We start from the raw sequence: 12944 nt of genomic DNA on the forward strand, positions 1-12944 counted from the left end.
AGAATTGAATGGGCGTAATTAGGAAACAATAACACGATCAATATCCGAGACGCATCTGAAAGCGGGCAACATATTTTGCCATTAATATCACTTTGGCCTGCAAAACATTAACCAGGAATTGGTGTGCTGATTACTCCCGAGCTCATTGCCCCAGTTGACACGCGCGCGTTGGATATTGAGCCGAGCGCGCGTCCGCCTCGGGTCGCTCGCCAGCTTTATTATGATGTTGCGATGATGTGAAAGTGGAGCTCGAGCAAGAGTTGCAAGGCCAAGAGAGAATACCCGGGAGAAATGAAGAGGCAGGCAAAGGGATCATCTGAAAATAAAGTATATTGGGTATACAACAACTCACACGTTATGAGGTGCACATCAACATATAATAGCTAGCATGTGTGTGCGTGTTGGGCAATCAAGTCAATTGCTTTTATTTCTTTCTCTGTGTTTCCACTGGGGTGCTTCTCCAGCTCGCACTAACCACTAATTCCCTTACTGCTCATAGCGCCACTCTCATCTCAGCTCTTTATTATGTGTGCTTGTGTGTACACTTTGCCTCTGTAAAGAAATACAGTACAGTACAGATAAATGTTCTTCATAAACAAATTGAGTCTTCATCTCATCTGCACAGAGAAAACAGTTAAATAACATCCACACCGCATCTAAATCTATTGACAAACAGTGGATGTGTATGTTTTTGTTTTATTTTTTCTCTAGTTATTGTCTTCCCTCAGGTTTCAGTCCCCTCATTAGGAGAGTCAGCCTGTGCAGGACTTTCACAGTTAAGTGTGTCCATGGGGAGAAGATTGTCTTTCGATACCTGGACAAAAATTAATAAATGTAAGACTGAACATGCCTGTCAAGAGTTTATGTAGAGTCCATGTGACACACAGAATAAAAAAAAAAAAAAAGCCAAGACCAGTACCGATGAGTGGAGTGGGCACATCCGTGAGAAAACAGATGCATGAGAAAGATATTTAATACTAAGATAAGATATTGTAAGTGTGGGAGCATTTCCTCCCCGTACCTAGCATCTTCTTTTCTGATCTAAGATCTCTGGGTGCTGATTTTTTTAAAATTTTTATTATTTTTTTGATTGTTTGTCCCTGTTCAGTCATTTATTTTTTTTTGCTCTGTACTTTGTGCACGTGCAATGAGAATAACGATCAATTCATTCAATCAATCAATCAATCAATCAATCAATCAATCAATCAATCAATCAATCAATCAATCAATCAATCAATCAATCAATCAATCAATCAATTCAAATACTCACAACTATGTAGTATTCATTCATGTCATTCATGTCTCCCTAATCCTGTTGGAATTCAGATGTATCTGGGGTTGGTGAATGATTCCGGATTTGTAACTCTGTGGTTGGAAGGTGATATCTGGTTGGTGTTGGATTTCACTTTGCTTTATCTTTCCTTCCTTTGATCTTTCCTCTGGTTTCCTGACCACGGCTCTGGTGGAACGCTGAAGTATCCGGTTTTGGTGAAGGGTTTCAGGTGTCAGGTGAATTAAAGAGTGCACACATGCGCACACATGCACACACAAAAAAAAAGAGCGAGCAATGATGATGACATTTTTACTTGGTAAGGCTACAGAATGAATAATACTTCTCACCATTTCATTTTTCTTGATGATTTTGGGTATGACTAAAAGTGCGTCACGTGACCCGTTTGTAGTCCGACATGAGTCACATCTCTATAAGAACTTCACCGAGATATACATACACCCCGAAAAGGCATCTTCTTTTCTGATAGCGTGCGGGCATGGCCGTTTAGAGCGCGTCGTTGTCAGGCATGTTTGTACGCACATCATGCAGAGACGAAAAGTTTTTAAAAGATTTTTTTTTTTTTTTTTTTTAAATCATTCAAATTTGGCGAGGTTGTTAATGACAATCTTGTCTGTGGTGTGGTCAAATTTCAAAGGCAGACAAATGTTTTTTGTTGATTAGATTAGATTTAAAAACATTTTCAATTTTCATCCTGTGGGATCAAACTATGACTCCTGTCACTCAGCCCGCCCAGACTTTATGTTTTGTTTGCCCAAAAATTGATAGATTATCTGTCAATTAATTCCAAATACTGAGGAGCGATTATATGGTCAAAATAGAATGTTAGTGATGTTCACATGCATTGGCTTATTTACATGTTTGATTTATTATTTTACAAGTTCAGTGCTGTAAAAAGTACCCTATATTATAAAAAGGAACAACAATGAAATAGTGATACATTTCTTGTTCTTGGTATTGCATTATCTTGATCACGCTACGTGCATAGTAAATCGGTTGTCTGCACTATTTAGCTGCTTTATTCTCTTCACATGTTGAACACATTATGAAAGTGCAGATTAACGTGTAACATTCCATCGATGCCATTTCTATGATGTCCAATCATGTACTGATAAAATATGAAGAAAGCACAAGTGTACTGTACACATAATGCTGCTGCTAACCTCATTAATATAATTTTAATTCATTGCCAATCGTTAGTCACTACTTTAAAGGGATACTGGAACCATTGAACAGTAAAAAGTTAACAGAATGAATTTGATAACTTCATTATTGTCCTTATACAATTAATACTTAAAAAAATAATAATTTTCCCACTTGCTGTCAACAGAAGATGACAGTAGGTGACGACCAATCACGGCTCACCTGTTTTCTGGGTTTGGTCAGCAAACTGAGGCGTGATTGGTCGTTACCTACTTCCTCAGCACAGGTGATATCCTCAGTCAATAACAAGTGAAAAAAATAGGTTTTAAAGGTATTAATTGATATTGTACATGAAAACTGGACAAAATATAAACTTTTTACTGTTGAAAATGGCTCGAGTTAAGTATCCCTTTAAGGTGGTGTGCGCACAGTTGTGTTTGCGAGATAAATACACAAAGTCCTTCAGTTCCACATTCCCGCTTTAGCCAAACCTTTTGAATTTCATATCACAAATGAAAATGAGATCTGCTCACAGGCAGGCAACAGTGAAGGCCTCATGTGATACTGTGATCTTCTTGAAATGTATTCACTCACTGTTTCTATTTCATCTACAGACAGCAAATACAATAACAACTCTCAAATTCTTGCTTCAATAAAATCCAATGATGATATTATTACTTTTGCATTCATATGCTCATCACAGCTGATTAAAAAAAAACAACAACATATATTTCACGCTTCACTCATGCGTGCAGCTGCTGACAAATGAAAGTTTGTGATGCAGAAACAAGGCAGTCGCAAGCATGTTGCCCGCATGAAAAATATAAAAACCAGTGAATAAAACTCCTCCTGTCTCCTCTGACACACGCACGTCTTGCAAAGAATGAGAGCTGGAGATCGCAGTTAAAAATTCAGGGGATGATGCGGCGTTGAAATGAGGAATCATGTGGAAAGTGGTGCGTTCTTGCCATTACCGTGCACAGATGCACAAAAGGTCTGCAGCAGCATTGCATAGCATTGACTGTCAGGAAATTGGCCTGTGAGAATTCTGCTGTACGGGGTTGCGAATCGAGAGCGCACGTATGGACACACACACAGGAAACACAAAACACTGGCTGTGTTTACATGGGCAGCAATCTGCCACAAATTGCAACACTTGGAATAATAGACTGCCATCAGTTATGATGCATTAGGTAAAGTATTCTTTTACTTCTATTATTATGGATATACAGGGCTTAACACATTTATTAAAGCGGCAGACAATGTAAATTAACTGCAGTGGTAATTGCCGAAATCCTTTCTATACTGCATTCCAATCTGCATATATGTATAATTATTATTATCAGTTATGAATTCACTGATTTAGGAGGAAGAGAAAATTCTGTATTAAGATATGAGATGATTGCCATTTATAGGCTTTACATGATCAGGTTTTTTCCACCGCTCATCAATCTGCAACCGAGTTAGAAAAAAAATGGAAAAAATGTCAAAAAAAAAATGCTGACATATATTAAATATAACGTAATGTCTTATTCGCACAGCAATGAAGACATTACAACCGATCGCCGCATAAAATGCTAAATATCGTCCGATCCCGATCCAGTCGTGTAGTTATGTACTTGCATTCCTGAACAGGAAACATATTTTCCAGTATTCACTCACACATTATTAAACCAACATTAATAGCGGACATATATGCTGTTATTGTCAATGGGGTTTGTTTGTAGAGGTGTGCAAAATTTCCGATTCTTAGATTATTCACGATTCGGCCGTGCAACAATCGAGAACGATTCCCAAATGTCCAAATTCCGATTATATAAATATGCCAAGGGAAGCGAAACGAGCGAAAAGTACGCGGAACTGAAACGCAGTAGCGCGCGCGGTCTTCGGGACGCTTTTTGGGACGGACCGAGAGTACACATCCACAACTCACGCCTCGACATTCAAAACAACAACAAGCATGGCTGAGCTGACCAACCCACCTCTTCGTGAGATCAGACCTGCTCCGAAAAGGCAAACAACTTCAGGCGGAAGTATCAGCTAGCTGGCTGCAGTGCGTCGGTTAGCGTTCTACAGGGCGCCGCGCAGTGATACGAACGAACGAACAGAAAAGTAGTGGCTGGCGGTAATGGCGTCTGACTTTATTCAGAAAAGAGTATTGTGGTGGAAATGTATCACGCTTTTGAAAACAAATAGTTTTTAGAAGAAAAACGCTTTATTTCCGAGACCCCAGCCAGCTTGCTGGACTATTTTCCTCTCGTCCAACGCCGAAGTCAGTGCTGATCGCACACACGGGAGGTGAGAATCAAATTGAGATTCATGTTAAAAAAGCCGAACGATCCCATTAATGTTTACACGTTCATGTTTACACAAGTTAAAAAGCAGAAAAGCACTTGAGGGTTTTTTTTTTTTGTACCTCTGAGAAACTTTAATGTTTACATGTTCATCTTTACACAACTTAAAAAGCAGGAAAGCACTTTTTTTTTTTAAGGCATTTGTATTGAAGTAGTAGTTCACATTGTCTTTCATTTATACCTCAGTGCACTTTTGAGTGGATAAAAATAATATATTTTTGCTCAATGCTATGTTTTATTCTGTTGAAGACTGAATATACTTAAAAGCTGTTGTTACAGAATGAGGACTTGAGTATTTTATTTACTGTTTTGAACTGTTAACTTGATACTGAAATAGTAGTTTATTTAGGCCTGAGAGGACTTTTGTACTATTTTTGTAACTAATGTACGAAACATTAAAAGCGCCAAAATACATTGTTTTTTTTCTGCTGCCTGGGGGGAAATCAATAATCGTTTTATAATCGAATCGTCGCCTCTGAATCGTAATCGCAATCGAATCGTGAGGTGCCCCAAGATTCCCACCTCTATTTGTTTGCATGTCCCCGTGGCTGGTGGGGATTCTGCTGCAAAGACAACCAAGTCTGAGTTCTGCTACCTTTGGATTATGGAGGATTACATTACTTGACTTTTGAGCCTCATCAGTTTGGAAAGTAGTGAAGTTACAATCGCAGCTCTATATTCAGACTTTGACGTAATTGATGCAGTTGATATAAAATTCATTATTAAATTCATTTCCAATTATTCCGGTGGTTTGGTGTCCGACACCACTTGGCTCATGTCACTTATCGTGCTGGATGCTCTCTTCCCATTCTAATAATGGGTGGTCTAATTCATTGTTAAGCACGGTAGAGACATACATACTGTATGTTAATCTTGTGTAACTAAGATCCCATTAATATTTCATTTTTATTTTATTTTTAAATAGAGAAATTCACCTTACTATAGTGTCCTGGTGGCAGTTGCTTGGTGGCACCTGTCCTGTTTAGGTAAAAAAGTAAACATTTGGCCATCAGGCTAACATGTTAGCCATGCTCCTTATTTTAAGTTATTTACTCAAGGGAGTTCTTTACAATATCCATCTGGTACCGCTCCACGGTAATTTGGTCGGGAAAAGGCGGGACATTCTGTACAATAATTCAAGCTGATTGGACGATGCGGCATTGTACGCGTTAGTTTTAACCAATAATGGCCACGGATGAAAATGTAGTCCTTGTTGTTGTCGGGGGGGGGGACACACAAACATCTTACCAGCTAGAAATGCACAAAGCGCCTCTCGCTGTTCAACATTCAATAAGGAAACGCTGAGTAATTCTGCGAGAACAGAATTAATTGCAGCGTCCATGTTAGGTTTGTTTGTTTGTTTGCCCCAGCGTCGGCGCTGGCTTCCTGGTTTCGTCACAGTTGCATGTCCCGCCCCAAACACAATGTTGCTCTATGATTGGTTGGTTCGTATCGGTGGAAATCAACGGGCTTGGTACAAGATGCATTCTCCGGAGTTCGTGAACTCACAAATACCGCTTAGTAGAGTGACTAAAGAAAAATTTATACTATATATGTTCCTAAAAAAAAGTGAAGTAGATTTGTTTTGTGTCTATTTTTACACAAATGTATTTTGTTAGAATGTCAGAATGAGCACAAATAGTTAAAAATGATCATCTGTCTTCTCGTTAATCCATTCAGTTTAATTTTTAAAGGCGGTTTTGTTTTACCTAGACTAGTCTTGGCGTCCACTACCGCCTTCCTCGGAAGTTGTCAACTGACAGTTGCAATTCATCATTCTTTGTTTGACTAAAAAGAAAATTTAAAAACTAAAATTTTAAGAAGCATCTATTGCAATATTTTCCCACCAAAAGTATATATTTTTGGGGGGTGTAAAACTAATCATTTCCAGTATATTTATAATAATAATAATAATAATAATAATAATAATAATAATAATAATAATAATAATAATAATAATAATAATAATAGTACATCTTTGTTTAGTTAATTCTAATTAATTTTAAATATTTTATATGAAGATATTTAGGCGCAAGACATTACTACAACTTTGTATAAGACTTGTTTGTTTTTCTCGCATTCTGTCAGTGAGTTTGTAAGAGGACACAGCTGTCAATAGGCTTCACATTGTCTGACTGAGGCAGTTGTTTCAGTTCCATGTGCATGAGCAATATCAAACGTAATGTAGAAACCACCTTGGGCTCTTTATTGTGTGTTATGTGCACTTCTACTGTATGTCGGCACCCGCCCCTTTGACTGCATGGGTGATTTTAGTGATTCCGCTCAAGTCTTAAGAAGTAAATTAGGACATCTGGTCTCGTGGGAAAGTTAGAGTGAGGAAAGCGGAGCATGGGAAGGTTAAGCGAAGACAAAAACACAAGATCATAAAGAAAGCGAGAGAAGCTGTAAGGAAGATGAGAACAAGGGAATAATGGATCCACTGCACATGAACGTGCACAGGACCTACATCCTAATCTCTTTATATGCGTCAATAGCCTCTCCTCATCGCTATCAACTTGAATGTGAATATGTTGGCGCATCCATCTGATGTCATATAAAGTGGATTATACCATTTCAGTGCATTCATTATGCATTATGCTGCTTTCGATTGAATTAAAAAATAACAACGAACAATCAGGATATGCACACACTCTTCAGTTAGCCGGAAATACAAATACACGTCAATAATTTGTTCTTTATGACTCCTTTATGTGCAACAAAAAGACTTACATGTTAAGGAGGGACACAGTGCGTGTCACCATGATGGAATTAGCCTGCAGGCCCCAAGCTGGGCTCCTGAGTAGCATGCCGTTGAGTAGCATACTATGAAATATTAACTGTGGATGTCATGCAATAGAACCTCACTTCAAACGTCTCCACCTGAATTGGATTACAACTGACTTGAACGTGATCACAACCAGCGGAGGAGGGTGACGATGTCATAGAAGAACAATAGTCGTGGCATGACAGCCGATGACTTCTTGAATATTTGAGAGCAGATTTCACATGTAGGCAATAATTATGATTTGTGAAAAGATGAGCAATCATATTTCCGAGATGAAAGGAACTGTAGGTGCGGAATGGCGCCGATAAAATAGAGCCTGCAGCCCATATAAATGATTCATAGGGAAGAGAAATGCCGATGAGTCTTTGTTGATGTGTGCGCTCATTTACCATTTGGAGTGCACCTTTATTGAACGCCGTCTTAACGGAGCACATTTCTTAGAAGTCTTCGTGGTCTTTATCAGAATCAATGTGATTCTGGAGCCACAACATTAGGAACACCTGCATAGTTTAGACCAGGGGTGTCCAAACTTTTTCATTTGAGGGCCACATACAGAAAATCAGAAGGACACAAGGGCCACATAATGTTATGAAGAGAAATTGTGTTTAGTCCTATAAATTGTACAAATAATTTATTTGTGCTTTTGCATATTTAGAAAAATGCTACAGTATATAAACCAATTTATTTGTAGTATGGCAGTAGGGTTATTATAGTTTTGGAATGTTTAATTTTAGTTGTTGTTTTTTAAATGTAGTTACTTTTAATTAGTTTTCAGGGTGGTTCTGTTAGTTTTCGTATTAGTTTTAATTCTTTAATAAATGCTTAGTTTCAGTTTAGTTAGTTTCAGTTTTGTTAGTTAAAGTATTAGTTTTAGTTTGTTTTATTTTTAAATGTGTATTACTTGTGTACAATATTTAAAAAACACCATGGGTCATTATTCCGGTTTATATCAAAATAAATCCACTGAAAAATCACATTTAAAATCATCCCCAAAGGCTCATGCATTAAAGTAATTACCAAAGACTAAAACGAAGGACATATTTGCTATAATTATAGTTTTATTTTAGTTAGTTTTTTAAACATAAAATGTAGTTTCAGTTTTCTTTTTTAAAAAGCATCTTCGTTTTTATTTTATTTCGTTAACGAAATTGTTTTTTTAATTTTAGGTTAGTTTAGTTAACTAAAATAACATTTAATAGCACCTGTCTTTTTTGACACCTTCCTTTCTTACTTTGACAATCTCCAAACATTTTTGTTTTTATTTTATTTGAACTGAGTCAAATGCCATTTTTAGCATATGTCGCGGGCTACTGAAAAATGGACGACGGGCCGCAAATGGCCCCAGAGCCGTAGTTTGGACACCCCTGGTTTAGACACTGACAATTTTGGAGCATACGACACATTTGATACCGGGCTACACAGAGATTGAACAAAAATAATACTTCTCATCAGAGTCCGAAAAACGTTTTAAAGATGAACTCGGGGGCCTGCGCCTTATACATGCCATTCATCTTCATAAGTTCACCGTCTTGTAAAAGAAGACAAAAACAAGTCTTTGTAGAGCTTTGTGAGAAAAGGCCATATGATAAGATATCAGAAGAGCCTGTAGCTTCAAAGAAAACAAAAGCTGCATTCAGGACATAACACCAGCAGTCTGACTTAAAATATGGATTTATCACTGCTGGTTCCAATTCTCATGCACCGAACCCTCTCTGCGTAATATGTGGCGATAGCCTCTCAAATGAAGCCTTCAAAATGGTCAAAAAGCACGGAATACTTTGCTTTCATTTCATTTCCAACATCTTATCTCCCGATTTTTATGTTGGCCCATCAAGATATTGTTGTACATGATAGTCCGCGGGCCCCGTAGCTTAAGGCAAGTTTATTTTGTTTAGCACATTTCATACACAAGGCAACTCAACACCTATAAGCGTCTACAAACACGGCAGTTAACAGCATTCAGAAGCAAAGAAGAGAAAACAAAAGTAGGTTACAAAATTGACTAAAATAACATACATTGATAATGTTAAAACAGTAGACAAAACACTTTAAAAACATTTAGCATAATAATAAAAACAAATATTAAAAGAAAAAAAACATGATTTAAAAATGTTTAATAGACATTAATCAAAGGTATGTGAAAAAAAGTTTTTAACCTGCATTTAAAATCATTTACAGCTTTGTGCAGCATAACAGCTAAATGCAGCATCACCATGTTTACTTCGAATTCTGGGTTCCTCTAGTTGGCCCAAGTCTGTAGATCTCAGAGCCCTGCTGGGTTTGTATTCAATCAGCATTTAATTGTGTTGTTTCGTTACTCAATCAAGGGGTGGGAGTCAAACCTTTATGAAAATATTGGAAAAAGTATTCTTTACTATTGTGGCTTTTCTCACGCTGAAAATATGCACATTATAATGCAATATCATTAAAAATAAATACGTTTACTGCCTGCCTAGCCAATCAGAAATGCCATTAAAACCAATGAGACAATAATTGGTGATCTCATAACAGAATTAAAAAGTAAATAAAATGAAAATTACAAAATTTGCAAGATAGCATACAAAATGTTATTTAGTGACAAAGAATATTGTGAGATACTGTACATCTTGTACTCACTTTTTACAATGTTCTTGGGCACCTTTTTGCAAATTTTCACCCTCCCAAATTGCGGTCCAAAAATTAAAAACGGAAGCTATTTTTACCCCGTTTTAACTGTGCGGTAGGTAAGGTACATCAAGCAATACAATCGTGTTACATCAGACCGCAAAAACAGCGTTCCTTGAGATGTACAATGAACTTTCGGGCCACTGGGTGAATTTATCCTCCCTTTGGTCGGGTTCACGTCATAAGTCAAAGCAGAAAGAAAATTGAACCAGTTTTTTTACAGATCACAAAATCCTGTTTAACAGCATTTTGAGGTGCAAGTGTATGGAAATGTAATGGTGCAAGTGAGAAGCCGAAAGAGGAATACCACAGTCTAGTACGATGACGGATGAGCTGTGGCGTCAGACAATGAGGTGTGATCAGAGGAGAGAATAAGATGGAGATGAAGTTGACAAAGAGGAAGAAGAATGAGAGGCAGCCAAAGCAGTGAGGGTGACAGACGTAAAGGGCACGGAGGATTCAAAGTGAGAACTGTTCTGTGGAAGTTGATCAGCCCAAGCCAGAAGAATTATTTTGTTTTTTGAAATACTCCGTTCGGAATGATTGAGACCTAGCCTTCTTTTTTTGGTGATGAAGAGAAGAAGAAAAGGCAATGAGGAGGAGAAAGCAGCATTTATCAACGGTTTGGATAAGAGTCATGAGGCAGAAGAGCATTTGGAAAAAAAAAAAAAAAAAAAAAGAGGTCTCGGCAGTGAAGCTGAGAGCACGATTGTCAACGTCTTTTCTATATTTGGAAAGTGCACATTGTAGCGTATACTGCTCACACCTTACAGCAGCCGGTATACCTGTGGAGCTTGATTTCTCTGCAGGGATACCAGCTTTGGGAGCTATGTGCTCATTAAATAATGATGGCCTTCCATCTTGAAATGGAGATTTGCTGCAACCGATTCCCACAGGAGTCGGACGTCCATTCATACTCACAGTACATCAGTTTTACCCCCGACTCATCAAAGTATTAAAAACTTCACACATCTTGATCATCGAATGAATAAAACGAGGGTTGGGCTTGCAAGACCTCTTCCACCATTCTATACTTAGACAGGAAACCTTTGGGATGAATTGGAACAGATTGTGAGTGGAGCCATCTCTGACCTCACAAATGTGGAGGATGAACAAATATCCCCAATGACACTCCAAAATGAATCAAGTGTGGCAGCTGTGATAGCTATTTTTTATCACTATTTTCCTAATGCCTCCACAGTGTCTACTGTAAATAAGTTTGTGTTTACTTGCCTTTTCTCAAACTGTCTAAAATCAAATCAAAATCTGAAAAGGCCCAGTGTGATTACTGAAACACACTTAGAGCTGCATGCAGTCAGCCTTGACGAAACTCATGAATGAATGTTTGCGGGGAGTTATTTTATTTTCCTTGCAGACATGCAAATAAGTTGCGATGTCCTATGAAAACGGTATCATCTAATCTATCTTGGTCAATGATAACCTGCTTTATTGTGATAGTCCCTGGGCGAATACTACCTGAAAATACTGAGGAATCCATACAGGCAGGCTGACACAGGAGAAACACACAGCAAATGGCTCTATAAATACAGTGTGGAGGTAATGTTCATCGTGTAAAGTGGGCGGATTAACTGGAACCAGGTCAGAGCAAAAACAAGAGCATGCTCCAGCTTTTCTCCCATTTAGCTGCCTTTCTCGGCATCTTGTTCACGCGGCGGCCTTCTCCAGTTCTTTGGTCCCAGCAAGTCCAACATTACGACCGAGCATATTGGGCATTTTCCATGCACTAAAATACGACCAAGTGTTACTACGTATTGTAGTTTTAACGACCTCTAGGTGGGTTGAACTTGCGAGCGAAATTCAACTGGGGGTCAGGAAGTAGGGAACACCCATTGAAAATGATGGAGAGTGACTATGCAAAAGCGTTGGGTGAGCCTGTACGTAGCTGTCAGGTTCTAAAAATTGTAAAATATGTCTTACACTCTGAGGAAAAGAGATATTTCCAAACTCGTGTCGGATTTGCCTGGTGTGGAGGCAATCGACATCGCGAACGACCTCGTCCTCCAGACATCGTACTACACTGCTAGCCAAATAAAGGCGTATAAAAGCCTGGAGACTTACAACTATTTCGTGTGTGTCAGTGAACTCAGATCAAAAGAAGCACTAAATGATTGCCGTCTTGTGTTTGTTTGGGTGAGTAAATATGATTCAGAATCATTCTGTTTTCAACTCAAATGTACACAAAGGTACTATACTGACATCAGGATACCAGCTAGCTGGCTAAATGTTACTTTACCTGCTATTTTCTATGTCTTGCTAGGTTAACCATTCTCAGAGGTCTAAGTTATGTTGTGGCCTTCCCAGAAGAAGGACCTCAATTTAAGAACCACTCGTTGTGATAGCTAACGTAGCTAGCATTAGCGTTGCTAAAAACAAAGACACAGCCACCTAGCATGGACACACAAGCTGCAGAGCAAACTCCACATAGTATAATCACGGTTAGCTATGTTTCCGGTAATATCACACCGGCCTGTTGAGATTTTTATTCAGCTCTGTATGGTAAGTAGTTTCATTACTGTGTCCTTACCTTTCACTAAGTGATCACTGCATATAAGGGCGATGTCCAACTTTGCTCCTCCGGATTTCAGATGAAGGTTTTTAATCCAGGTCTGCCGTCTTCTTTCTGTAATTTTTTATTATTTTTTATTTTTTTAAATTACCTTTATGGGTTACTACTTTCGGGCCGCAA

General features: G+C 38.3%; 2 protein-coding genes across 2 annotated transcripts in view; one reads left to right on the forward strand and one right to left on the reverse strand.

Annotated features, from left to right (window-relative positions):
* The window catches only part of LOC144014067 (uncharacterized), a 491860-nt gene that overhangs the window by 225614 nt on the left and 253302 nt on the right, over positions 1-12944 (forward strand). The window lies entirely within an intron of this gene.
* camkvl (CaM kinase-like vesicle-associated, like) overlaps positions 1-12944 on the reverse strand; it is a 48684-nt gene that overhangs the window by 26814 nt on the left and 8926 nt on the right. The window lies entirely within an intron of this gene.

The sequence above is a fragment of the Festucalex cinctus genome, chromosome 2 (genome assembly GCF_051991245.1).
Source record: "Festucalex cinctus isolate MCC-2025b chromosome 2, RoL_Fcin_1.0, whole genome shotgun sequence".
In the NCBI taxonomy this organism is placed as follows: Eukaryota; Metazoa; Chordata; class Actinopteri; order Syngnathiformes; family Syngnathidae; genus Festucalex; species Festucalex cinctus.